The sequence below is a fragment of the Orcinus orca genome, chromosome X (assembly GCF_937001465.1).
Source record: "Orcinus orca chromosome X, mOrcOrc1.1, whole genome shotgun sequence".
Lineage (NCBI taxonomy): Eukaryota > Metazoa > Chordata > Mammalia > Artiodactyla > Delphinidae > Orcinus > Orcinus orca.
The window spans coordinates 8,153,049-8,178,796 of NC_064580.1; the positions used below are offsets into that span (position 1 = coordinate 8,153,049).

At 41.0% G+C, this 25,748-nt stretch overlaps 1 protein-coding gene and 1 non-coding gene across 6 annotated transcripts in view; one reads left to right on the forward strand and one right to left on the reverse strand.

The window, feature by feature from the left end:
* The window catches only part of MID1 (midline 1), a 677,015-nt gene that overhangs the window by 227,994 nt on the left and 423,273 nt on the right, over nucleotides 1-25,748 (reverse strand). The gene's annotated exons all lie outside the window — the stretch shown is intronic.
* LOC117199783 (U6 spliceosomal RNA) lies at nucleotides 15,221-15,328 on the forward strand. The gene has a single exon (XR_004481122.1). It is a non-coding gene; the product is annotated as a U6 spliceosomal RNA (small nuclear RNA).

Here is a 25,748-nt window from a genome sequence, read left to right on the forward strand (position 1 = left end):
GTGCATGGGCTTCAGTAGATGCAGCACGTGGGCTCAGTAGTTGCAGCACATGGGCCCCTAGAGCACGTGGGCTTCAGCAGTTGTGGCACGTGGGCTCAGTAGTTGTGGCTCGTGGGCTCAGGAGTTGTGGCTCGCGGGCTCAGTAGTTGTGGATTGCAGGCTCTAGAGCACAGGCTCAGTAGTTGTGGCGCATGGGCTTAGTTCCTCCGCGACATGTGGGATCTTCCTGGACCAGGGCTGGAACCCGTGTCCCCTGCATTGGCAGGAGGATTCTTAACCACTTCTCCTTCCTGATCCAGGATGCTAACCACCACCAAACCTATATTGTGACATTTTTATTAGTTTGTTTGTTGAGCTTATCATTCGACAAAAGAGAAATCACTTTGTATTTTTACTAGTTATTTGGTCTTTTCCCAATAGTACTGCCACAAAAGGAAATATATGAGGTTGGGAAGGGTCAAAATCATCTCTGGAAAACCGTTAAGAGTATTATGTGTTCTCTTAGTTCAACTTCAAATGGCGAATTAAAGTGTAGAAGTGTTGGCGTAAAAAGGGGCTACTGATTGGAACCAAGATGGCGGAGTAGAAGGACGTGCTCTCACTCCCTCTTGCGAGAACACCAGAATCACAACTAGCTGCTGGACAATCATCAACAGGAAGACACTGGAACTCACCAGAAAAGATACCCCACATCCAAAGACAAAGGAGAGGCCACAATGAGACCACAGGAGGGGCGCAATCACAGTAAAATCAAATCCCATAACTGCTGGGTGGGTGACTCACAGACTGGAGAACACTTATACCACAGCAGTTCACACACTGGAGCGCAGGTTCTGAGACCCATGTCAGGCTTCCCAACCTGGGGGTCCGGTAACAGGAGGAGGAATTCCTAGAGAATCAGGCTTTGATGGCTACTGGGATTTGATTGCAGGACTTCCACAGAACGGGGGAAAGAGAGACTCCACTCTTGGAGGGCACACACAAAGTAGTGTGCGCATCGGGACCCACGGGAAGGAGCAGTGACCCCAGGGGAGACTGAACCTGACCTACCTGCTAGTGTTGGAGGGTCTCCTGCAGAGGTGGGGGGTGGCTGTGGCTCACCGTGGGGACAAGGACACTGGCAGCAGAAGTTCTGGGAATTACTCCTTGGCGTGAGCCCTCCCAGAGTCTGTCATTAGCACCACCGAAGAGCCCAAGTAGGCTCTAGTATTGGGTTGCCTCAGGCCAAAAAACCAACAGGGAAGGAACCCAGCCCCACCCATCAACAGTCAAGTGGATTAAAGTTTTACTGAGCCCCGCCCACCTGAGCAACAGTCACCTCTACTCACCAACAGTCCCTCCCATCAGGAAACTTGCATAAGCCTCTTAGACAGCCTCACCACCAGAGGGCAGACAGCAGAAGCAAGAAGAACTACAATCTTGCAGCCTGTGGAACAAAAACCACATTCACCAAAAGATAGACAAGATGGAAAGACAGAGGGCTATGTACCAGATGAAGGAACAAGATAAAACCCCAGAAAAACAACTAAATGAAAAAGAATTCAGAATAATGATAGTGAAGATGATCCAGGACCTCGGAAAAAGAACAGAGGCAAAGATTGAGAATATGCAAGAAATGTTTAACAAAGACCTAGAAGAATTAAAGAACAAACAAACAGAGAAGAACAATACAATAACTGAAAGGAAAACTACGCTAGAAGGAATCAATAGCAGAATGACTGAGGCAGAAGAACAGATAAGTGACCTGGAAGACAGAATGGTGGAATTCACTGCTGCGGAACAGAATAAAGAAAAAAGAATGAAAAGAAATGAAGACAGCCTAAGAGACCTCTGGGACAACATTAAACACAACGACATTCACATTACAGGGGTCCCAGAAGGAGAAGAGAGAGATAAAGGATCAGAGAAAAATATTCGAAGAGATTAGAGTCGAAAACTTCCATAACATGGGAAAGGAAATAGCCACCCAAGTCCAGGAAGCACAGAGAGTCCCATACAGGATAAACCCAAGGAGAAACACACCGAGACACATAGTAATCAAATTGGTAAAAATTAAAGACAAAGAAAAATTATTAAAAGCAGCAAGGGAAAAAACGACAAATAACATACAAGGGAACTCCCATAAGGTTATCAGCTGATTTCTCAGCAGAAACTCTACAAGCCAGAAGGGAGTGGCATGATATACTTAAAGTGATGAAAGGGAAGAACCTACAACCAAGATTACTCTACCCAGCAAGGATCGCATTCAGATTCAATGGAGAAATCAAAAGCTTTACAGACAAGCAAAAGCTAAGAGAATTCAGCATCACCAAACCAGCTCTACAACAAATGCTAAAGGAACTTCTCTAAGTGGGAGACACAAGAGAAGAAAAGGACCTACAAAAACAAACCCAAAACAATTTAAGAAAATGGTAACAGGAACATACATATCAGTAATTACCCTAAACATGAATGGATTAAATGCTCCAACCAAAAGACACAGGCTTGCTGAATGGATACAGAAACAAGACCCATATATATGCTGTCTACAAGAGACCCACTTCAGACCTAGGGACACACAGAGCCTGAAAGTGAGGGGATGGAAAAAGATATTCCATGCAAATGGAAACCAAAAGAAAGCTGGAGTAGCAATACTCATATCAGATAAAATAGACTTTAAAATAAAGAATGTTACAAGAGACAAGGAGGACACTACATAATGATCAAGGGATCGATCCAAGAAGAAGATATAGCAATTGTAAATATTTATGCACCCAACATAGGAGCACCTCAATACATAAGGCAAATACTAACAGCCATAAAAGGGGAAATTGACAGTAACACATTCATAGTAGGGGACTTTAACACCCCACTTTCACCAATGGACAGATCACCAAAATGAAAATAAATAAGGAAACACAAGCTTTAAATGATACATTAAACAAGATGGACTTAATTGGTATTTATAGAACACTCCAACCAAAAACAACAGAATACACATTTTTCTCAAGTGCTCATCGAACATTCTCCAGGATAGATCATATCTTGGGTCACAAATCAAGCCTTGGTAAATTTAAGAAAATTGAAATTGTATCAAGTATCTTTTCTGACCACAACGCCATGAGACTAGATATCAATAACAGGAAAAGATATGTAAAAAATACAAACACATGGAGGCTAAACAATACACTACTTAATAACAAAGTGATCACTGAAGAAATCAAAGAGGAAATTTAAAAATACCTAGAAACAAATGACAATGGAGACACGATGACCCAAAACCTATGTGATGCAGCAAAAGCAGTTCTAAGAGGGAAGTTTATAGCAATACAAGCCCACCTTAAGAAACAGGAAACAGCTCGAATAAACAGCCTAACCTTGCACCTAAAGCAATTAGAGAAAGAAGAACAAAAAACCCCCAAAGTTAGCAGAAGGAAAGAAATCATAAAAACCATATCAGATCTAAAGGAAAAAGAAATGAAGGAAACAATAGCAAAGATCAATAAAACTAAAAGCTGGTTCTTTGAGAAGATAAATAAAATAGATAAAACATTAGCCAGACTCATCAAGAAAAAAAGGGAGAAGACTCAAATCAATAGAATTAGAAATGAAAAAGGAGAAGTAACAACTGACACTGCAGAAATACAAAGGATCATGAGAGATTACTACAAGCAACTCTATGCCAATAAAATGGACAACCGGGAAGAAATGGACAAGTTCTTAGAAATGCACAACCTGCCGAGACTGAATCAGGAAGAAATAGAAAATATGAACAGACCAATCACAAGCACTGAAATTGAAACTGTGATTAAAAATCTTCCAACAAACAAAAGCCCAGGACCAGATGGCTTCACAGGCGAATTCCATCAAACATTTAGAGAAGAGCTAACACCTATCCTTCTCAAACTCTTCCAAAATATAGCAGAGGGAGGAACACTCCCAAACTCATTCTACGAAGCCACCGTCACCTTGATACCAAAACCAGACAAGGATGTCACAAAGAAAGAAAACTACAGGCCAATGTAACTCAGGAAGATAGATGCAAAAATCCTCAACAAAATACTAGCAAACAGAATCCAACAGCACATTAAAAGGATCATACACCATGATCAAGTGGGGTTTATTCCAGGAATGCAAGGAGTCTTCAATATACACAAATCAATCAATGTGATACACCATATTAACAAATTGAAGGAGACAAACCATATGATCATCTCAGTAGATGCAGAGAAAGCTTTTGACAAAATTCAACACCCATTTATGATAAAAACCCTGTAGAAAGTAGGCATAGAGGGAACTTTCCTCAACACAATAAAGGCCATATATGACAAACCACCAGCTAACACCATCCTCAATGGTAAAAAACGGAAAGCATTTCCACTAAGATCAGGAACAAGACAAGGTTGCCCACTCTCACCACTCTTATTCAATATAGTTTTGGAAGTTTTAGCCACAGCAATCAGAGAAGAAAAGGAAAAAAAAGGAATCCAAATAGGAAAAGAAGAAGTAAAGCTGTCACTGTTTGCAGATGACATGATACTATACACAGAGAATCCTAAAGATGCTACCAGAAAACTACTAGAGCTAATCAATGAATTTGGTAAAGTTGCAGGATACAAAATTAATGCACAGAAATCTCTTGCATTCCTATACACTAATGATGAAAAATCTGAAAGTGAAATCAAGAAAACACTCCCATTGCAACAAAAAGAATAAAATATCTAGGAATAAACCTACCAAAGGAGACAAAAGACCTGTATGCAGAAAATTATAAGACACTGATGAAAGAAATTAAAGATGATACAAATAGATGGAGAGATATACCATGTTCTTGGATTGGAAGAATCAACATTGTGAAAATGACTCTACTACCCAAAGCAATCTACAGATTCAATGCAATCCCTATCAAACTACCACTGGCATTTTTCACAGAACTAGAACAAAAAATTTCACAATTTGTATGGAAACACCAAAGACCCCGAATAGCCAAAGCAATCTTGAGAACGAAAAATGGAGCTGGAGGAATCAGACTCCCTGACTTCAGACTATACTACAAAGCTACAGTAATCAGGACAGTATGGTACTGGCACAAAAACAGAAAGATAGATCAATGGAACAGGATAGAAAGCCCAGAGATAAACCCACGCACATATGGTCACCTTATCTTTGATAAAGGAGGCAGGAATGTACAGTGGAGAAAGGACAGCCTCTTCAATAAGTGGTGCTGGGAAAGCTGGACAGGTACATGTAAAAGTACGAGATTAGATCACTCCCTAACACCATACACAAAAATACGCTCAAAATGGATTAAAGACCTAAATGTAAGGCCAGAAACTATCAAACTCTTAGAGGAAAACATAGGCAGAACACTCTATGACATAAATCACAGCAAGATCCTTTTTGACCCACCTCCTACAGAAATGGAAATAAAAACAAAAATAAAGAAATGGGACCTAATGAAACTTCAAAGCTTTTGCACAGCAAAGGAAACCATAAACAAGGCCAAAAGACAAGCCTCAGAATGGGAGAAAATATTTGCAAATGAAGCAACTGACAAAGGATTAATTTCCAAAATTTACAAGCAGCTCATGCAGCTCAATAACAAAAAAACAAACAACCCAATCCAAAAATGGGCAGAAGACCTAAATAGACATTTCTCCAAAGAAGATATACAGATTGCCCACAAACACATGAAAGGATGCTAACATCACTCATCATTAGACGTAAAATAGATAGCTAGTGGGAAGCAGCAGCATAGCACAGGGAGATCAGCTCGGTGCTTTGTGACCGCCTGGAGGGGTGGGATAGGGAGGGTGGGAGGGAGGGAGACGCAAGAGGGAAGAGATATGGGAACATATGTATATGTATAACTGATTCACTTGGTTATAAAGCAGAAACTAACACACCATTGTAAAGCAATTATACCCCAATAAAGATGTTAAGAAAAAAAAAAGAAAGACAAGAGACAAGGAAGGGCACTACATAATGATCAGGGGATCAATCCAAGAAGAAGATATAACAATTATAAATATATATGCACCCAACACAGGAGCACCTCGATACATAAGGCAACTGCTAACAGCTATAAAAAAGGAAATCGACAGTAACACAATAATAGTGGGGGTCTATAACACCTCACTTACACCAATGGACAGATCATCCAAAATGAAAATAAATAAGGAAACAGAAGCTTTAAATGACACAATAGACCAGATAGATTTAATTGATATCTATAGGATATCCCATCCAAAAATAGCAGATTACACTTTTTTCTCAAGTGCGCACAGAACATTCTCCAGGACAGATCACATCTTGGGTCACAAATCAAGCCTCGGTAAATTTCAGATAATCGAAATCATATCAAGCGTCTTTTCTGACCACAATGCTATGAGATTAGAAATGAATTACAGGGGAAAAAAATGTAAAAAACACAAACACATGGAGGCTAAACAATACATTACTAAATAACCAAGAGATCACTGAAGAACTCAAAGAGGAAATCAAAAAATACCTGGAGAGAAATGACAATGAAAACACGATGATCCAAAGTCTATGGGATGCAGCAAAAGCAGTTTTAAGAGGGAAGCTTGTAGTGATACAATCCTACCTCAAGAAACAAGAAAAATCTCAAATAAACACTGTAACGTTACACCTAAAGGAACTAGAGAAAGAAGAACAAACAAAACCCAAAGTTAGCAGAAGGGGAGAAATCATAAAGATCAGAGCAGAAATAAACAAAATAGAAACAAAGAAAAGAATAGCAAAGATCAATAAAACTAAAAGCTGGTTTTTTGGGAAGATAAACAAAATTGATAAACCATTAGCCAGATTTATCAAGAAAAAGAGGGAGAGGACTCAAATCAATAAAATTAGAAATGAAAAAGGAGAAGTTACAACAGACACCACAGAAATACAAAGCATCCTAAGAGACTACTACAAGCAACTCTATGCCAATAAAATGGACAACCTGGAAGAAATGGACAAATTCTTAGAAAGGTATAACCTTCCAAGACTGAACCAGGAAGAAATAGAAAATATGAACAGACCAATCACAAGCACTGAAATTGAAACTGTGATTAAAAATCTTCCAACAAACAAAAGTCCAGGACCAGATGGCTTCACAGGTGAATTCTATCAAACATTTAGAGAAGAGCTAACACCCATCTTTCTCAAACTCTTCCAAAAAATTGCAGAGGAAGGAACACTCCCATACTCATTCTATGAGGACACCATCACCCTGGTAACAAAACCAGACAAAGATACTACAAAAAAAGAAAATTACAGACCAATCTCACTGATGAATATAGATGCAAAAATCCTCAACAAAATACTAGCAAACAGAATCCAACAACATGTTAAAAGGATCATACACGATGACCAAGTGGAATTTATCCCAGGAATGAAAGGATACTTCAGTATACGCAAATCAATCAATGTGATACACCATATTAACAAACTGAAGAAGAAAAACCATATGATCATCTCAATAGATGCAGAAAAAGCTTTGGAAAAAATTCAACACCCATTTATGATAAAAACTCTCCAGAAAGTGGGCATAGAGGGAACCTACCTCAACATAATAAAGGCCAAATATGACAAACCCACAGCAAACATCATTCTCAATGGTGAAAAACTGAAAGCATTTCCTCTAAGATCAGGAACGAGACAAGGATGACCACTCTCACCACTATTATTCAACATAGTTTTGGAAGTCCTAGCCACGGCAATCAGTGAAGAAAAACAAATAAAAGGAATACAAATTGGAAAAGAAGAAGTAAAACTGGCACTGTTTGCAAATGAAACGATACTATACATAGAGAATCCTAAAGATGCCACCAGAAAACTACTAGAGCTAATCAATGAATTTGGTAAAGTTGCAGGATACAAAATTAATGCACAGAAATCTCTTGCATTCCTATACACTAGTGATGAAATATCTGAAAGAGAAATTAAGGAAACACTCCCATATACCACTGCAACAAAAAGAATAAAGTACCCAGGAATGAACCTACCTAGGGAGACAAAAGACCTGTATGCAGAAAACTACAAGACACTGATGAAAGAAATTAAAGATGATACCAACAGATGGAGAGATATACCATGTTCTTGGATTGGAAGAATCAATACTGTGAAAATGACTATACTGCCCAAAGCAATCTACAGGTTCAATGCAATCCCTATCAAATTACCAATGGTACTTTTTACGGAACTAGAACAAAAAGTCTTAAAATTTGTATGGAGACACAAAAGACCCCGAATAGCCAAAGCAACCTAGAGGGAAAAAAACGGAGCTGGAGGAATCAGAATCCCTGACTTCAGACTATACTCTAAAGCTACAGTAATCAAGACAATATGGTACTGGCACAAAAACAGAAACATAGATCAATGGAACGAGTTAGAAAGCCCAGAGATAAACCCACACACCTATGGTCAACTAATCTATGACAAAGGAGGCAAGGATATAAAACGGAGAAAAGACAGTCTCTTCAATAAGTGATTCTGGGAAAACTGGGCAGCCACATGTAAAAGAATTAAATTAGAACATTCCCTAACACCATACACAAAAATAAACTCAAAATGGATTAGAGACCTAAATGTAAGACCGGACACTATAAAACTCTTAGAGGAAAACATAGGAAGAACACTGTTTGACATAAATCACAGCAAGATCTTTTTTTTTTTTTTTTTTTTGTATGCGGGCCTCTCACTGTTGTGGCCTCTCCCATTGCAGAGCACAGGCTCCAGACGCGCAGGCTCAGTGGCCATGGCTCACGGGCCTAGCCGCTCCGCGGCATGTGGGATCTTCCCGGACCGGGGCACAAACCCATGTCCCCTGCATCGGCAGGCGGACTCTCAACCAGTGTGCCACCAGGGAAGCCCAGCAAGATTTTTTTTGATCCACCTCCTAGAGTAATGGAAATAAAAACAAAAATAAACAAATGCGGCCTAATGAAACTTCAGAGCTTTTGTACAGCAAAGGAAACCATAAACAAGACAAAAAGACAACCCTAAGAATGGGAGAAAATATTTGCAAACGAATCAATGGACAAAGGATTAATCTCCAAAATATATAAACAGCTCATGCTGCTCAATATTAAAAAAACAAACAACCCAATTCAAAAATGGGCGGAAGACCTAAATAGACATTTCTCCAAAGAAGACATACAGATGGCCAAGAAGCACATGAAAAGCTGCTCAACATCACTAATTATTAGAGAAATGCAAATGAGGTATCACCTCACACCAGTTAGACTGGGCATCATCAGAAAGTCTACAAACAACAAATGCTGGAGAGGGTGTGGAGAAAAGGGAACCCTCTTGCACTGTTGGTGGGAATGTAAACTGATACAGCCACTGTGGAGAACACTATGGAGGTTCCTTAAAAAACTAAAAATAGAATTACCATATGATCCAGCAATCCCACTACTGGGCATATACCCTGAGAAAACCATAATTCAAAAAGACACATGCACCCCAATGTTCGTCACAGCACTATTTACGATAGCCAGGTCATGGAAGCAACCTAAATGCCCATCGACAGACGAATGGATAAAGAAGATGTGGTACATATATACAATGGAATATTACTCAGCCATAAAAAGGAATGAAATTGGGTCATTTGTTGAGACGTGAGGGATCTACAGACTATCATACAGAGTGAAGTAAGTCAGAAAGAGAAATACAAATATCGTATATTAACACATACATGTGGAACGTAGAAAAATGGTACAGATGAACCGGTTTGCAGGGAAGAAATTGAGACACAGATGTAGAGAAGAAACGTATGGACACCAAGGGGGGAAAGTGGCGGGGGTGTGGGGATGGTGGTGTGATGAATTGGGAGATTGGGATTGACATGGATACACTGATGTGTATAAAATGGATGACTAATAAGAACCTGCGGTATTAAATAAATAAATAAATAAATAAATAAGATAAGATAAGAACTCTTAATCCTGAGAGTTCTCATTACAAGGAAAACATTTTTTCTTTCTTTTTTTTTTTTTTAACTTTAGATGATGGGTTGTTCACTAAAATTACTTTGGCAATAATTCCATGATGTATGTAAGTCAAATAATTACGCTGTGTAACTTAAACTTAAAACTTGTATGTGAATTATATCTCAATAAAACTAGAAGGAAAAAAATTAAGCGATAACAAATATTTTTAAAAAAAGTGCTACTTTTTTTTTAGAAAACCTTAAACCCGAAAGGTAACAGATGATAAATTGGAAATGGATGAATCAAACGCATTTAGTACCCATGTTACCAAAAAGAAACAGGTTATAATTTGACGGGGGGGGCGGTGGTTGTAGGCTTAAGGAGGCATCTGATTCCATGTGTCCAAAGCATGTAGTGAACCTCAGCACGACAATCCTGTCCCTTTGTGCAGGTAACTATGGCAACTACAGTCAGTGCCATTCAAATGTGGTCCTGGATGAAATCACTGAGCAGCAGAATGGTCTTCTGTGCAGGTAAAAGAAAAGCAGAATTATCACAAATGACTCAGCCGTGTTCTTCATTCCTCATTTTAGGGATCTCCTCCCACTGTCAAAAGTTAGTTTTCCTTTCACCTTGTACACATCACTGTGTGCCTCTCATCTTTCTGAAAAAGTATTGAACAAAATTCCTCAGTAATCTCCAGCCACAGGTTCTAACTATTCCAGTTATGTTTTATTTTTACCTTCACCTCCGGCAGAAGAATATGAGAGTCCACTGCCAATGGCATTTCTAAGATTTCATACATGTACTTATCAGCAGCATAAAAAAAGATTTCTCTGAGGCTTTCCCTCTATTGTATATTTGAGCATATGCTTTTGTAGCTATGCTTTTGTTACAATGCCTCAATGACCACGTAACTTCGGGTAAGTCCCAAAACTGCTTCAGTTTTTTCATGTACCTCTAGGGGTTAAGGTAAGAATTAAATACAACCAATCATTAAATAGGGTACAAACATGAACTCTACTATTCTTTTCTTTTTTACGTAAGTGTAGTTGATTTAAAATATTGTGTTAGTTTCAGGTATTCAGCAAAGTGATTCAGATCAATCTATCTATCTATCTATCTATCTATCTATTCTTTTTCAGATTCTTTTCCCATATAGGTTATTACAGAATATTGAGTTCCCTGTGCTATACAGTAGGTCCTTACTGTTTACATATTTTATATATAGTAGTGTGTATATGTTAATCTCAAATTCCTACTTTATCCCTCCCCCCTACTATTCTTGAATATAGGACATTGTGCTACCCACTGGAGATTCAAAGCTCAATAAGAGGCTCTTTTCCCTTGACAAGTTGAAAACCAAAACCCAAAAACCAAGTAAGCAAGTACAATGTATCATAATATTGTGATAAATAGTCTATTGGCTATTAAGCAATGATATGTATAGATATACACTAAACTGGCCATCAGAAAATTCACTTTTAGTCCTACCTCTGCCCTTATCTAGCTGTGTAAGCTGGTAAAACCAGTTAACCTGTTTGGGACTCAGTTTATCCATCTGTAAAGTAAGGGTTGAATTAAATAATTTCCTAAGTCCTTTGATTCAAACCCATGCTCTAGCATTTCTCATTATATCTCTCATTTCTAATACTTATTAGAGGCAAGACTGTACCTGGAAGACACTTGTAGTTGACCGTCCTATAGCCATTGCCCCTTAATCTTGGCTAACAGCACCCTCCCCCAAGTTTTGTCAGGTCTGGGGCAGCAATATATTCAGGGAGGTGTGCTCTCCTCAACTCCACGTGATGATGTGGAACTGTCAAAGCCACAAAAAGGGGGGACGTGCGAAGAGTAACTCTACTTCCTGCCTTTGGATACGGGGGAGTGAGGAGGTGATGCCTGGAGCTAGGGCAACCATCTTCCAACCACTTGCTGATGTAAGGCTACCTAGTGAGGATGCAGAATGGAAAACTGAGACACATCAGGATTCTTTTTTTTTTTTTTTTTCTTTTTTCTTTTCTGCGGTACGCAGGCCTCTCACTGCTGTGGCCTCTCCCGTTGCGGAGCACAGGCTCCGGACGCGCAGGCTCGGCGGCCGTGGCTCACGGGCCCAGCCGCACCGCGGCATGTGGGATCTTCCCAGACCGGGGCACGAACCCGCGTCCCCTGCGTCGGCAGGGGGACTCCCAGCCACTGCGCCACCAGGGAAGCCCCATCAGGATTCTTGATGACACTGTCATGCCAAGAAATTAATCAATCCTTGAACTGTGCTTGAATTTGTGTGTGAGAGATTTTTTTAAAAAAAGAAGAAGAGGGCTTCCCTGGTGGCGCAGTGGTTGAGAGTCCGCCTGCCGATGCAGGGGACGCGGGTTCGTGCCCCGGTCCGGGAAGATAGCACATGCCGTGGAGCGGCTGGGCCCGTGAGCCGTGGCCGCCGAGCCTGTGCGTCCGGAGCCTGTGCTCCGCAACGGGAGGGGCCACAACAGTGAGAGGCCCGCGTACCGCAAAAAAAAAAAAAAAAAAAGAAGAAGAAAAAAAGAAAATCTCTGTTGTTCAAGCCACCCAAAGTGCCCAACTAAAGCCATGCAATCTGAAAAGCTGAGTTATGGTACTTTGAAATGTTCACTAACCACAAGCCAAATTTAATACTGTAAGAAAGAGAATTCATTTCAGACCAATAAGAGGATACGATGAGTGATTCAGAGAAAGAAAAGCCCTTAACCAATCTGATCTTCAACCTCCTCATCTGTAAAATAGAATCCAACGTATGTCTACGTCACTGAGATGGTTAAGGGCATAGTACGAATCCACTAATTATCGTTAACTGTTGTATCACACATGAGAAATCCGGTATGGCAGAGATTGCTATATGGCCACCAAATCGTGTTATATTTTGTTTTTCTTCCTGGACACACAGGAAGACCATTTTCCCCCAGTTTCCCACATGAATAGGTCTCGATCATGTGACTGAATTCTATGTTGTGGGAAAAAGTGATGCAATCCGCCTGTGGCCTGACTCCTGTTAATATCCCACGTGATCCTCCTGCTGGCTCTCCCAGTGTCATATTACTGTTGAATTTCAAGGCATGACACCAAGTCTTCATATTGGCCACTAGATGGACATTGAATACTTTTATTTTATTAAAATATCTAACAAGATTTTCTTAAACTTACGATGATCTCCTTTCACTCATGTTTTCTATTTTCCATTTAAAAATGAAAGGCAAGGGGCTTCCCTGGTGGCGCAGTGGTTGAGAGTCCGCCTGCCGATGCAGGGGACACGGGTTCGTGCCCCGGTCCGGGAGGATCCCACATGCCGCAGAGCGGCTGGGCCCGTAAGCCATGGCCGCTGAGCCTGTGCGTCCGGAGCCTGTGCTCCACAACGGGAGAGGCCACAGCAGTGAGAGGCTCTCATACCACAGGAAAAAAAAAAAAAAAAAAAAAGAATGTAAAAAAAAATGAAAGGCAAGTTAATAATTAAGAAAGCTAGCTCAAAATCTATACAAAATTAAATATGGGGCAATGGCTTTAAAAATATCAGATAAAGTTTGCAAAATCCATGGACAAATTCTTCCCAGGGAAGCAAAGCAGCTACCCCTCTAAGTAGGTGCATATAAGTGGTATTATTTATACCTAAACATCCACTAGGAAGAATGCCCGTAAAGAAAATGATGTCCTTAGGCACATACATTTTTTTTTTCCCTTTCTCAAGCACAGCCTAGACAGCTTATCTTCTCCTGCAGCTTGTAACACACACTCTGCATTTCCACTCTGTCTGGCCTGGCTGGTTTTAAAGGAAGATGTGGGGTTGTGAGAAAATGCCAAAGGAGAAATCCACCTCTCCTTGTAGTTGAATCACATTTACCACGAGATATAAGCAAGTAAATGTGTGTGCCTGCTAATGGCAACATAGTTTTCGTTTTACGAGTTGTATCATGTTTATATCAACTTCTTCTTTTTGTAAGCAGGCACAATAACAGAATTATAGTTTATATCCATCTAAGTAAAAAAATGCCATGGAAATAATTTCTATATATGTTACCTAGAAGATAAAGAAGTCTCCAGCATTTCCCAAAGAACTCTAGCTGGCATTACAATTTTTTAATGTGAACCATGTAATGTGGAATACTATTAACATAGGAAATGATTTAAAATTTTTAGCTTAATGAAATGCAATGTACATTCTCATTCGAATTTGGTTTTGCATTTCACTTGAAACGGCGTAAATATGAATTTACTGATTTCGATATAGCTTGACTTTGAAAATAGTAATTTTTGAACACTTAATCCTAAAGGGTCCACCTCACTGGAAGATTGAAAAGAAATGGTCCTCTTCAGTAATAGTATGCACTTCATAACTTTTAAAAATGTATAGTAAAATAAACTGATATATATTAAAATAAATATATATTAAAAGAAACAGAAAAATACAGAGACTGCATACATGTTTAAGATAAGATTATGAAAACAAAAGATGTCAAAGAAGGTTCACTGGAAACTAAACCCACTGCCACTAGGGAGTGAAACCTCTGTGCTGATAGGGATACTTTAGTGGAAAATTTTCAAAAGCACTATTTGCTCAAGTTATTTGCTCAAGTCACTTATCTCCAGCTTGATTTTTGCCTCAAGAGTTTCACATCCAAGTGAGTGTGTTCGAACACATCCAGGGACAGGAAACTCATTCCCTTCCTTGCAATCCCTTCTACAGTTGGGCAGCTCTATAAGTTAGAAGATATACCGTCAGGGTAAGTAAATCTAGCTGCTACAACAAAAGTCCCCCAATTCTCCATGGCTGGACACAATAAGGATTTAGTTCATGCTCATATCACAGTCCAACATGGAGTTGCTGTCCCGATTCCTCTCACGCGCCCAGGCTCCCAACCACCATCTTCTAGGGTCTCAGAATTTTCCCCTGGGTCTTCTGCACCTGGCTGGCTGGCAGGCTAGGACATATAGCGTATCAGGGTCCCAAGGCTGGAGATGAGCTCACAGATCTTTGAGGGCACTAGCTGTGTCTGTTAAGGAAAGCTATCCTTCCATTGAGCTAAAGTGCTTCTCCCTGTAGGACCCAGCTTAAACTTGAGTCGTATTGACTAAGTTTAATTCTGCTTTTGTACAACAGCCCTACAGATATTCAAAGATAGTCGTCATGCTTCTTGGTTCACTTTTGTTTTGGGGCTACTCCTACAATTAGCCAACTTGTTCTCATATGGTCTGTTTTTATGTCCCCACGTGATCTTTTGTTTTTCTTAGCTCCAGTTGTTCTATAGCTTGAGTAAAAACTAAATGATACTGTGGTGCTTGCTTCGGCAGCACATATACTAAAACCTGGAATGATACAGGGAAGATTAGCATGGCCCCTGTGCAAGGATGACACGCAGATTTGTGAAGTGTTCCATATTTTTTACGTGGATGGACCTAGAGACTGTCATACAGAGTGAAGTACGTGAGAAAGGGAAAAACAAATATCATATAATATTGCTTATATGTGGAATCTAGAAAAATGATACAAATATTTGCAAAGCAGAAATAGAGAAACAGATGTAGAGAACGGACGTATGGATACCAGGGGGAGAAGGGGGGAGTGGGATGGACTGGGAGATTGGGATTGACATTTATACACTACTATGTATAAAATAGATAACTAATGAGAACCTGCTGTATAGCACAGGGAACTCTACTCAGTGCTCTGTGGTGACCTAAAGGGGAAGGAAATCTAAAAAAGAGGGGATATATGTATCCGTATAGCTGATTCACTTTGCTGTACAGCAGAAACTAACGCAACACTGTAAAGCAACTATACTCCAATAAAAAATTAATAAAAAAATACTGCAGTAGTGATCCCATGGCTGCCAAGCTACATTTCTTCCTTTTTGCACTTAGTTTAATGGTAGGACTGATATTCTATTCGTTTCACGTTGTTGGATTTGAATACTGTGACTAGCCTAATCCGCGCACATTTGCTCCTATCTGTTCCATCTCTGGCCCTTTAAACATGTGACATCCCTAAAAGCAACTGAGCAGTTTAGAGCCAGCCATGAACACAGCCAGATGCTCAGACCAAAATCTTTGTAGTTATCCACGGTTTGTTTCTTTCTCTCAAATCTGACATCCAATTCATCGGGAAATTCTGTCAGTCTCACCTAGAATCTGACGACCTCTCACCATATCCCACTGCTCTGGTCCAAGCCTCCCCCATCTTTTGATTGCATTCCTGCTGTACCCTCCTAAGGCGTGCCTGCTTCTACCCTGCATTCGGCCTGCGCCCCCTCCCCAGCCTATTTAAAGCTGTCGTTCTTTTGAACTCCTCTGCTCAAAACTCTTCAACGGCTCCCACTTGCACACGAGTAAAAGCCAAAGGTCACGCAACACCTACAAGCCTCTAAAAGGTCATTGCCTGGCAATCCACGACACACGCCTCATGCTCCCGTGTCAGGGCCTTCGCACTGGCTCTTCTCTCTGCCTGGGATTCTCTCCCCCAGGAGAACAGCATGATTTGCACTTCTTTCGGGTCTCTGCTCAACTGTTATCTTTTCCAAGACACTTCATATGACAAGACAACTTCCTCACTCCTCTCTCTTTCTGCAGCTGTGTCTTCACAGCATCTCTCACTACCTGACATATTAGACCCTCGTTGGTTTACTGTCTGTCTCTCTATATTAGAATATAAGCCGAATGAGGACAGGGACTTGTTTCATTGACTTCTGTAGCCTCAGCATTCAGAATAGAGCTGGATATATTGCTGGTGCTCAGTAAGACTTGCTGAGGGAGGCGTGAACCCTTTACTGCCCTCAGCTTCCGGCTTCGCCCCCGGCCTGCCAGGTCCCTTGGTTTTATGTGTTCTTTTCACAGTGAGGTTACCTCCTGTCCCTTGAATCTGTACTTCAAAGTACGAGCTGTTTCCCCAGCCTTAGATATTACCCTTCAAATGTATAAATTAATGAATAAAACGTAAGCTTAATTAAGGCACTAAGTAGTTTCAACTCTAAGTTAACTTAGGCAAGACCGATTCACTAATTCTTGTGTTTTATTTCTGCCTTCTGACTTAGAAATCAACTCTGGGCAATAACCAAAATTCTCTCTAGAACATATTTTCAGCACTAGGCATTGGTTTTTGTTTGTTTATAAATTTATTTATTTTTTATTTTATTTTATTTATTTTTGGCTGCGTTGGGTCTTCGTTGCTGCGTGTGGGCTTTCTCTAGTTGCAGCGAGCCGGGGCTACTCTTCGTTGCGGTGCGTGGGTTTCTCATTGTGGTGGCTTCTCTTGTTGTAGAGCACGGGCTGTAGGCACGCAGGCTTCAGTAGCTGTGGATCGTGGGCTCTAGAGCTCAGGGTCAGTAGTTGTGGCACAGGGGATTAGTTGCTCCGCGGCATGTGGGCTCCTCCCGGACCAGGGCTCGAACTCATGTCCCCTGCAGTGGCAGGTGGATTCTTAACCACTGCACCGCCAAGGAAGCCCGGCACGAGGCATTGTTAATGCAAAAATCAGCACAGCACATTTCTCAGAAAATATTTGCTCTTAACAATGGAAGACAAGGTCTATACCTGCCTTAACCTTTCTTTTATATCATCGACCAAAAAGGTAGAAATAGAAACCTACATTTTTTTAAAGAAAAAAAGGAAAACAGGGCTTCCCTAGTGGCGCAGCGGTTAAGAATCCGCCTGCCAATGCAGGGGACACGGGTTCGAGCCCTGGTCAGGGAACATCCCACATGTCGTGGAGCAACTAAGCCCATGCACCACAACTACTGAGCCTGCGCTCTAGAGCCCACGAGCCACAACTACTGAGCCCGTGTGGCACAACTACTGAAGCCTGCGTGCCTAGAGCCTGTGCTCCACAACAAGAGAAGCCACCGCAATGAGCAGCCCACGCACCACAACAAAGAGTAGCCCCGGCTCGCCACAACTAGAGAAAGCCCACGTGCAGCAGCGAAGACCCAACACAGCCCCAAATAAATAAATTTAGAAAAAAAAAAAGGGAAACATTGTTTTTCCAATGAAAAATCCAAGAATTGAAACATGAAAAAGGAAATTATCAGAAAATTCCCCCCAATGTGAAAACATAACAAAATTTAATTATTTTGTTGATGGAGGTTAAAAAAGACAGTGATAAAGTTTTAAGGCCTTCTGCCAAAATCTACTATCATTCCTAGCCATACCTTTTAAGGTTTTCCTCCATGGGAATGCGAAAGAAATTTATCAAACAATGTCTGTTGTGTAAGTCGTCCCTGCCAAGCATTCTCCTTGAGTAACAGAAAATTCTACCAGTATTTTAAGAGAACTGTTCTTTAGCTTCAATTAACCACACTCCTTAGTGAAGCATTATAAAGATCTGTGTATCATTTCTACGGTCATTCAGACAATGAATATTTATGGAGAGCATGTTTTATATACAGAGTTTGAGAAGAGAAAAAGATTATTCTCGGGGAGGGTAAGAGGGAGTCCTGAGAGGGAGGGGATATAGGTACACATATAGCTGATTCACTTTGTTGTACAGCAGAAACTAACACAACAATGTAAAGCAATTATAATCTAATGAAGATGAAAAAAAAAGGTTATTCTCAGCAGAGATAGTTCTAGCAAAGATGGAATTTCTGCCGGGTCGAGTGAACCTTTAGTGCACGTAGATATAGACATTAATATAGTTATCGTTACATGTAGATATAAATATAGCAGCAACCAAAAGGAATTTGGTCTTATACTACCTAATAAATTTATTCATGCACTTCCTCTACCTTGAAAATATTACCTAAATAGGGAAAACACTTTTGTCATGAGAAGAATTTCCCCTTCCAATAGCATTAGCTACTTTTCCTTTCTTGGGTAAGTCAGTTATTTACTTAAGAACAATTTATGGGCTCCTATACCTGCCAGAGCGGGTAGGGCACTGGAGATATAAAAATGTATAAAATCCCCGAAACCCACAGTAGACATGGGGGTAGAGTCAAGGGCAACAATAGGACTATGAGCTACAGAAGACTCACTCTGATACATTCATTCATTCAACAACTCTTTATTAAGTGCCTTCTATGTGCCCGGCACTGTTCTAGACGCTTAGGATACATCAGTGAAATAAACTGACAAAATCTCTGTCTTTGATGTGCTGCCATAGCATGATAGAAAGATAAGAAACAAGAAACAAAATAAATTATATAGTATCTTAGAAAATAAGCCCTATTGGGAAACAGAATACGGTAAGGGGCAGTGGGAGTACTGTCGGCAAGATGCGGGGCTTGTAATTTACACAAGAAGTCAGAGAGGACCTCTTAGGAAGGTAACATATGATCCTCTCAACTTAAGTGACGTCCATTTGTGGGGCGACACCAGTAGGTAGTGGAAAACCTTGACTTTAGACTCCAGTTGGCTTGGATCAAAATGTGTTCCATGTTACTTAACAATCCGAGGCTGAATTTCCTCCTCGACAAAATGGGAACAATAACACTTCCGTCACAAGTTGTTGGAAAGATTGAAACAATGTTTGCCAAACCTCTTTTTTAAAACATACACCTGAAGTATAGTAAGTACTCAGTCACTTCAGACCCTGGACTTGCCCTACGGGCCATGAGACAGCCTGCTCTGTATGGCTTCCATCTGTGGAAAGAGCCACCCATCTTCATCCCCCAACACGCAGGCCAGGTCAGTCACCTCTATTCTCAGAATTTTCTTAATTGGGCCTAAGAGAAAAGAACACTTTTCTCTCAGGTTATGATGTAGTGAGGATGTGAGCCCAAGAGCTGAAAGTGACCAGAGAGCCCCTGTCTTGTCAAGACAGCTGGCCCAAGAGACTGAAGTGGGTAGAGAACGAATAGAAAAGATAAGAAGCAGAGGCTGTATTCTTTCACTGTTCTATTCCTAATTCTGTGGTCCTCAGCTGCCCTTCTCTAGTAGATTGCAAAATTTGGCCACAAATTCCATCAAAAAGTAGAATCTATCCACTCCTTGAATCTGGGCATGGTTATACAGTTCTTGTAGGTCAACAGGACACTAGCGAACGTGAAGAAAGTAGAGGCTTAAAAAGTGTTTGTGCTTTGGGAGCTGCCCTCTCTTGCTGCTGGGTACCTTTCCGTTAACCTATGCAATGGTCCAGGCCAGCCATCTAGAAGATGAGAGACATGGAGAGCATAGATCACATAGCCCATGTACAAGCATCATAGCTGATGCTTCCTAGACCAACCAGTCCCCAGACGACCTGCCAGCTGACTACAGACACATGAGTGACCCCAGGTGAGACCACCTGAAGAATCATCCAGCTGAGTCCAGGTAATCACTGGCCCACAGAATCATGACCTAATGATTGTTGTCTTAAGCCACTAAGTTTACAGAGAGCTTGTTATGCAGCACTGGATAGCTGATACACTCCTCTCGCACACACACCCAACACAAACAAACTTTCCATTCCTTTCCCTAAAATAAAAGATTTTTTCTTTTGCCATTTACAACCAAAAGACATCCTGACTAAAATGAAAGGGCTTCCTGTGTCCGTGTCAGTGCCTCGATGCTCTGTCCATTCATTTAGTTTATTCTGTGACTCGAACTATGCCCCTAACCCCCAAGCTTCTCCTCCCAACCCCCATGTTGCCATTACCCACTTATGCTCTGTCCTCACAAGTTGCCAAAGAACCATCTCCTCCCTTCTCTCCATGCCCAACAACCTGCAGGTTGGACCCGTTCCCGTGGCCTTGGCCAAGGGTCTGTACCTGCCACTTCCTGTTGGTTCTTCCCAATGCCAACTGCTTGATGATGCGACTCTCCATCTGTTACTGATCATCGGACCTACTGCCACCACTCCTCACTTGTCTGTGTAGACCTCCTCCTGCAAAGAGGAGAGCTATCCGCCTGCCAAATACTGACAGCCAGCTTCCTCCTTGGATGTTCTGTTCCATCAGGCCCAGATTCCCATGCTCTTATTCTTTTGGTTTTTGGTCTGTCCTCTGTCTGAGATACAGCTGGGCCTGGGAAGTTAGGTGAATCTCCATGAGCTCTCATATCCAGATGATAAATTGTAAACAACAGAAGTAGATGATGATTTTTAAAAACAAGCCATAAGGAAATACTCTTTCTCTCTGGTGGAAGAATATTGACAAGGCTGTTGCAGAGACCTGTGGAGTCTGTGGGCTGCCTTTGGGGTGCATAGACAGTGAAGAGGGTTCCGAATAGTATGAACTGGATAGGTCAACGCTCAACTCGTATTCCCTTAAGCCTTTCCACTTCTGTGCCTGGTGGGCTGACACCTGCCAGCCCCTACATCTCTTTGCTAGAGAGCTTTCTCTGGTGCTGGGACCAATTTTTGCTTGCTCTGGCAAGGTCAGAGGTACTGCAGAATTAAAGTCTCCCACCTCTGGCCCTGTGCAGTCCTTACCTAGTCAATGACCAGAGTTGGTATATAAATACCCCGACTCCCTTGGCACTTGGCTGGGATACCTCTGAGGAGTCTGTTTGACACTGGCTCCCAGAGTTCCCCAGTAGGATTAAGCTTCAGGTGCCCACAGTGATAACTTACTTGAAACACAGTCTTTATTGGATTCCTTCCCTCCTTTGTCTCTCTCCTCCGAATAAATCACTTGCGCTTGAAATTTTGTTTCAAGACCTACATCCAGGAGAACCCAAACAAAGACAGTAAGCCACCTACTGAACGCCCTGAAGGACAGGAGTTGGATCTACGAAGGTGACAGCAACAGTTTAGGGGGAAAAGAGCCCAACGATGTGATGATGAACAGAACCAGCCACTGGGATGGTAAAGAGGCTAAGAGCTGCCACTGGGCCCCATGTGCCCTCTGTCCAAGAGTCTGCGTGATTCTCCTGATAGTGGAGTAACTGAAACAGGCCGAATATAAGGGCAACTTTGGGTTATAACCTGCTTCATCTGTAACGTGGGCATCAGTCTCTTTGCCCAATATCCACAGGGCAATAAACTTGTGGAATTTAGTTTCTTTGCATGTGGAGCTATTCAAGCATTACTCTGCAGATTTCTATGGGAGAATGATACTCTGATACGATTCTTTGTCTAAGAGCAAAGTACAACTTAAACAGATAACCAGGGGTGTTCCAATAACTATGTTCAAATATTTATGCAACATTGACTTTTTGAGCACAGAGTTAAATTCCTTAGTTCTTTTGCCAAATGCCTTCAGACTTCATTGACTTTTTTTGGAATTAGTACAAAAGCAGAGATTATATCCAAAACTTGTACAAGGATTCTGTGTGGTCCAGAAGATGATGAGTCTTTACTGGTACATATGAATTAAATATTGAACATGTTTACTTTTCATCTTTTGGGACAGAGTGAACAACCAGACTGACTGAGGAAAGACTGCTCCATAAATCTTGGACCTATTCTTCTAACAAAGAGCAGAAAAATGCTTAATAGTTCTGAATGATGAACCGTGTGAGAAAAAAAGTGGTTTCGGCATCTGGGAGACAAGGCTGACCATCTGAAGAGGGCTCCCTTTGCTCGCAGCCAGTATTGTTGTCACTGCTTTGTCAAGAATTCTGAGATCCTTCGAGCGTGACAGGGAGGATAGGAAATCAAATGTCTCTACTTCACAGAGAACGTATTAGAACCGCTTCAAAATTAGCCCCTGCTCGGCTTAATGAAATTTCCCTATTGTTCAGCGATGGCCCACCAGATCCACAGCATTCAAGTGGTAGCCCTTTGCCTGTAAAAAGCCTCGCAGATCAGAGGACCTACAAAATGAAGATGATTATTCCTCTTCCCCAGGTTCACAAAAAGACTCAAACCTGCTCAGCCTTTGGAGTAGGCTAAATATTCGAGGCATCCCGACTTAGGAGGACACGCTTTATTCTCCAATGCACAATTTAACGTGTAAAATGCCTATGATATCGAGCCAGACATTTCTGCTATGAAACTCACCAGCCCTGCTGTGCTCGAGAAATCAGTTTCGAGAAGGGCAGAGTAACCGAGAGACGTGAACTGGAGTCACTCCTCTCTGGTGTCGCTGAAGTGTCTCCAGTGGGATTTCACTTGGAAGGCCTTCTCCCTGAGGACTTCTCCCCAGGTCTGGTTAAATAAATTAATTTATTTAATTTAAATTCACTGGCCTGAGATAAGAGAATTATAATTGCTTCTCCACTCGTCATCCCTTCCACTCTGCACCCACACACAATCTCTGTGTTTCCAACCCTCCTGAATGTGTCACTGCAATATCCACGTGACTTTCTAGTTGACACCAACATGTGCATAAAATCTGACCTCGCAGCTCACCTTTTATGAGTGAATACACACTCACTCTCTGTGTTCACCTCCCTTTGGCCTAACAACAGTGTGCCCCAATTTACAGTCTTCAGGGCACCAGTCAGTGACGCAACATAGCAAACAAAGGACCTCTTGATTCAGATTAGACCAATGTCAAATGCTGATGTGTGTAAATCATTAACTGTGTTTTCACTGCTGAGTCCAGTTTGATCTTTCATTGCCTGGTGACCCCTGGGGTCTGCGGCCCCCCCAGAAGCAGGGACGTTTAGGATTTTTTATTAGCAGCTCATAACTAATTTATAGATTACTGTGGAGTCAGGTGCACAGATTCAATGCCTCATCTATCACTCTAAGTAGCTCCAGTGTTAAGGGCTGGCTACTTCCCGGCAAGCAACGAAGACAACAGAGACGAGGACGAGGGACAAGACCCATATGCCACAGAAGGGATATCTTTCCGAAGAAGCACGAATGTCTCAAGGTAAAGAATTTACTACTTACAAACGACCAAGCTCTCTATCTCCTAAAGGTAAAACCCACTGTATGTCACATAGTAAAAAAAAAAAAAAAAAAAAAAAAGATCATTAAAATTATGTTTTTCCTCTCTGATTTGCCTTCTTCAGTGAAGATTTACCAGAACAGCTGCATTAGACTCAAACTTGTAGCAAGTACGATTGCTTTTTAAAAAAGAGAGGGCTCTTTCTTAACTAGAAAATTTTATCATGCCAGGAAATGACCTTGAAAGAAAAGGAAAACACTGAAGCCTAATTACAGCTTTGATAACACACGTGCTATGTCTTTTGCACAACAGCACTGAGCGTAGAGTTTATTTCCTTACGATTTTCTAAAGAGTGTGGTATTATGTGCACATGTTGATACGTGATAGAAAGAATTGAAAAGTGCAACTGCTAAAAGGGCTGTTTATTACATATCTTCAAAGAAACCAGCGACTTAGGGATGTATAGTATATTCCTGAGTTTTACGTGGTTTCCTCGATAGCATTAAGAGTTTTCCGCGAAGATACTCTGGAATTCCATCTCCAACACAGCCAAGTATATACTCCCACCCTCTGACCCCTCAGTCACGTCCACAACTTTGACACACAAAGCTCGTTCTCCCAGAGCAAAGGAAAGATGGGCTGCGTAAATAAAACCTAAACCCAGTGGCATCTGAAACAAGTACTAGCGGAATAAAGAAATCTCTGAACATATTCATAAGGAGTGTTCCTTTATGGTACTTTTCTCCGTCTCAGGGACAGCACCGAAGCTGGGCCACATTCTGAAACTGTTGCTATGGCAAAAGCGTCTTGTTTTATTGACTATGGAGCACATTGTTGTGTTTAAGTCATGTAAATGATCAGGATACAAAGGAAAGGGCCTCGGCAGGCCCTGCTCAATCACGACAGCGCTGGGGTCTCTCCCCCTTGACACATGCATTTACACAGCCTGGGAAGGCATTTCTTTCAGAAAGCCTCACTTGCTGGGTGTTGCTAACTGGTCTTTGGAGACATTTATGAGATCTCCATATCTTTGAGAATTGATTCTGCAGGGGAAAAAGAATTCACAATGATGAAGCCCTTGCTTTTGTTTTAAGGCCAGGATCTTTCTATAGAAAATTTGCATTCTCTGCCTATTAACACATTTTTGTTTCCAGGCTCCTGGTCTTGTCTAATACTTCAACCTTCTATCAATTTCTGTCACTTAGAAGCAAAGTAGGAGAGTTTCTCTTTTGTTCCCCACTTATCTCTCAAATGTGTGTTTTTAATTAAGTATTTTAGTACAGCATCAATTCACACTGATTAGACATAATTACAGAAACAAAATATGCAGAATACATTTTAATAATGCCTGCCACCTCTGAGGAAACAATGAGGATCTAATTTAATGATCTAAGTGTTGTTTGAAAGCAATGCAGAGTTAAAAAATAGTAATATATTTTGAAAAGGAGCTTAATAGTATTTTTGGATACAAATGTAATCTAAAATGCACCATTATCTGGGGTTTCAATACATGTAATTTAAAAAAACCCACTGAGGGCAACATTTGTTTACATGAAGAATCAAATGACACTCTTTAATAATTAAAAGCTTGATCCAATGAAAACAGTTTCAATTGTGACACTTGAGACAAGCTGTGATAATTTGCAGCCCAATTTCTCAGGGAAATTTTACCACTATGAAAATCGACTTTTGACAGTATTCTGTCAGTGTCGATTTCCAGGGTTTGACACTCTATGTACTTATGAAGAATGTTATCATTGGGGGAAGCTGCATGAAGTGTACATATGAATTCTCAGTACTAGTTTTGCAACCTTTTGTGTCTTCAACTATTTCACACTACAAAACAGTTAGAGCAAAAATCCACTTTGGATGCCGAAAAAAAATGTATTTTTCCGACTTGTAGAAAAATGTGCTGTCTCAGTAGAGCTTAGGTAATTACAATTACAGAGCCATATGACATATTACTCCCAGCACTTGTGTAGGGGTCTGGAGTCGAAGGAGTTTTAGACAATAAGTTAACTTTCTCAACAAAAATTCTATGTACTCCACATTTTCAATTCACTCAGAAAAGAATTCTGTAAACAATTATAAGTGAGAGCTCTATTTACTTTTA